Here is a 3870-nt window from a genome sequence, read left to right as displayed (position 1 = left end):
ATTCTAAGTCACAGGAAAATGGAGACTTGAAGTTAATTGCATGTCCTAGATCATGAGTTGGCATGGTCACTAAGAGAGGTGGGGTTTGGGAATAGAAGGTGATCCATTCTCTCAAAACCACAGAGAGCTTGGCATTTCTCCTAGTAGGATAGACCCACAAGAGTGAGCATGGAGCTGAGTTTCTGGTTTTTCTCAGTGAATAAGATCAGGTTAGTGGCTAGCAGTGCCACCTAGTGGTTAATTATACTTCCCTACTTAAGTCCTACTGTAATGCTTATCAGAATATGAAAGAAATTAGTTTTTAAGTTTTATCTATGCAAGTAGCATACCAATTCTGGCAGATTGCCAAGCACCTAATGATAATAACTAGTAGCCACATGGAGCTTTAAGGTTTACCCAGAACTTTGCAAATATTACCTCATTTTATCCTTACAGCAATCCTGAGAGACAGGTACTGCTATTATCTACATTTTACAGATGAGGAAAATGAGGTAGACATAGATTAAGTGACTCAGTGTCCAACAGCTAGTAAGTGTCTGAAGCTGGATTCGAACTCAAGTCTTTCTCACTTCAGGTCTAGTACTCTATCTACTATGCAACCTAGCCACCTCACTGCTAAGATATAGAAAGACTAAAATCTACTTTGGTGAAGTATCTACAATAAGGAAATCATTAATCTTTGAGACAGAGATAATAGATAGATATGGGTAATGTATGTATAATGTATTTATGCATCTGTTTCTAATCCGTTGATAGATTCGTGATCTCATCAATGTGGGTTCTACCTTCAATGATACAGGTCATAACCAATCTATATTTTTAATCAAGAAACCAATCAATCAATCAACAAGCATTTATCAAGAACCTACTATGTGCAAGGCATGGGGCTGGGGACGAAAAAGTAAAAAATGAAACTCTCTGCCTTCAAGGTAGAAATAGCACATATACATAGAAATAAATACAAAATATAGACAAAGTAAATTTTTTAAAAACTTGGGGAAGAGTCACTGCAGAGGTATGAGGAACAGCAAGTAGGCCAGTTGGAAACCTGGAGAGATCAGTTTCAGCTAAGTTGCAGGAGTGTGCTAGAACCAGTTGTAACCTACCTGCTGGAAGATTGGTGAGCATTTATACCTCAGAAATAGCCATACACTACAAATGAGGGCTTGATTGTCTAGACTGATTGTCTCATTGATTGTCTAGACTTAACAAAGGGATAGAGAAAATGTTAATTATGCAGATAAAACTGAAAAGTGTCTTGCATATTTGGGGGGGAGCTGGTTGTTAAACATTTATCAGCACACCCAGCACCAGTTGAGTGACAAGGTTGAGATGTGTGTGAGAGAAGAAGTAGAGGCCATGAGTATAGACAGCTTTTTCTAGGAATGTGGCTGTAAAAGGGAGAAGAGATACAGAATGATTGTTGGAGAGGATTGGGGAATGATTAAGCAAGTTGTGGTACATAAATGTAATGGAATGTTGTTGTGCTGTAAAATTATGAATATGACAAATACAGAAAAATATCAAAATTATATGAACTGATACAAAGCAAAGAAAGCAGATCCAGGAAAACATTTTATGGTTATGATAAGTGAATGGAAAGAACAGCAATAGCTGAATGTTGTGAAATAATGACCAAACTTAGTTTCAAAGAAGAGATATAAAAAGTCAGCTCCTTCTCTCCCTTTTTTAAGAGAAAGACTATTGTGCATATAGATCATTGCATATTATGTTACTTTTTTTATGTTAGTCAGTTTTCCTAAGTTGTTTTCTCCCCTTTTTAAATTTAATATAATAAGGGATGCTGTCTGCAAAGAGATGGGAAGCGCACCATTGGGAAATGTAGGTGATGCAAAAACAAAAGATCAATAAAATTTCATTAGAAGAATGAGATTCTACCTGAATCTTCTCCCATGGGGTGCCTCAGACCCAAAGAGGCCAAGTCATTTCCAATACCTACCTTGCCCTGTGGCAGGCAAAGGGTAGGAGTAGTGATGGTGTTGCTTTCTGCTCTGAGAACATCAATTTTACAATTCTCTCTTTGCCTATTCTATGGCATGTCTTCTCATGGAATAACTATTTCTTCCCCCAAAGAGAAAGACTTGGACAGGCAGTTCATAAGTCATGCACCTTCTCTATCCCTATCTCTTCTCTTCTTCCTACCTCAAACCTCACCATCCACTTCTTAGATGTAAATAAACTTCCAATCCATGTACAAGTAGTCTTGTTATACCTGAATCCATGCCCTGAGGGATTTCTATTCTGTTTGACCTTGTTCCTCCAAAGGTACTAATTTCTATAACCCTTGAGTATACACTACCTGCTGATATGACCACAATAATGATGAAACTGATAACCCTAATAATGTCTTGAATGACTATAGCCCTTTGAAACTTTCCACTTTTAAGCAACAAGTCTCATCTGATATACACAGCAACCCTGTGAGCTATTATTATTCTCATTTTGTCAATGAGGAAACTAAGGCCAAGATAGATTAAGCAATTTGTCCAACTTCACACAATAAGTGGTCTTCTGGCTTCTACTATTGGACTTTTTTTTCTGTTGTATTGGGTGTCCGTTCTGTACTATGTTCTCTCAGAGTCCTTTCCCATGCCCAAATGGTTACCTTCCCAGTTATCCCACTGTTGTCAAGCATCCTTAGTCTTTTTCAATTCTTTCTCTCTCCTTGACTCTCCCACCTCTTCCCCTTCTACTTTCCCTGTTCCTTCAGTGATTAACCCACTTTACCCATTTGATTCTCTAGACAACACCCTCAGGACTTTTGTCTTCAATTTGTACCACAGTAATTTTCATTCATGGATTTACAGGTGTTTGTGGAGAAATCATTTGGTATTTCTGTTATGATCTCTTTACAAATCTCTAGATTCTGACACAGCTTGCATTTGTAACTTTAAACCTTTCCAAAGAGGAGGCAGTGCAATATGATGGAAAGAACACTAGATTTATAGACAAAGAGAATTTTGTTTTGAATCCTGGCTCTGTTATTTATCACCTGGGTGACCTTGGGCAAAGCCACTATGGGTTTTAATTTCCACATCTGTAAAAAGGAGTAGTTTCTAAAATGCTAAGTGGTTTCTAAGGTGCTCCCTAATTCTAAATGCTATGATTTGGTTTCAAGTCCTGAGCCTTAGTTTCTTGATCTATAAAATGGGAATAATATTGTTTCAAATGCTCTCATGGAAATGTTGAAGGGGAAAAAGAGGCAAAGGAAAGGGAAGCTTTATGTAGGCAGATAGACTATGAAAATCTCTTTGTTCTTAAAAAGACTTCTTGCCCTGAGTTTTTTGGAAAACCCAGGAAAGCAAAAGACAGAGAGACAGCCATGACACCCTTTCACCCATGTTGGTCACAAAGAGTGATATGTTCAGACCAACATTTTCAGACCAGACCAGAACAATAAGTCAACCAGTGAGACGACAAACTTTATCCCTCACAACTTTTCTTTACCTCAGTTGAGTCCCCTGATTTCTGAAAAGTGTCCCCAGTTTTATAACTTCTGCTCCAAATCTATTCACCACTTAGGGAAAATGGGAAGCATAGCAGGAGGGGGTTTACTGTTTCATGAACCAGTCAGGAGGGTGGATGGTTGGTGATCAGGCCAAACACTCAGTGGAGTAGATGTTATTGTCTTTGTACAATAAATATGTTCATTGACATGGTGTGAATTACTTATAGAACATGAAATCTAGAGACACAGTTGCATTGAAGGGAATCTTCCAAACACAGGTTGGAGGGGGGGAGCCAAACCGAAATTTGCATGATTTAAAATTTTCAGAGTAAAGTTCCATTTTCATTCCCTTACATTAATAAGGGAATTATTCAGGTACTGAGAGGGGGAACAGTCTAAGA

Source organism: Petaurus breviceps, unplaced genomic scaffold (genome assembly GCF_028583685.1).
Source record: "Petaurus breviceps papuanus isolate PSGF00001 unplaced genomic scaffold, PetGlider_PUasm1.0 138, whole genome shotgun sequence".
Classification (NCBI taxonomy): Eukaryota; Metazoa; Chordata; class Mammalia; order Diprotodontia; family Petauridae; genus Petaurus; species Petaurus breviceps.
This window is presented reverse-complemented; position numbering follows the sequence as displayed.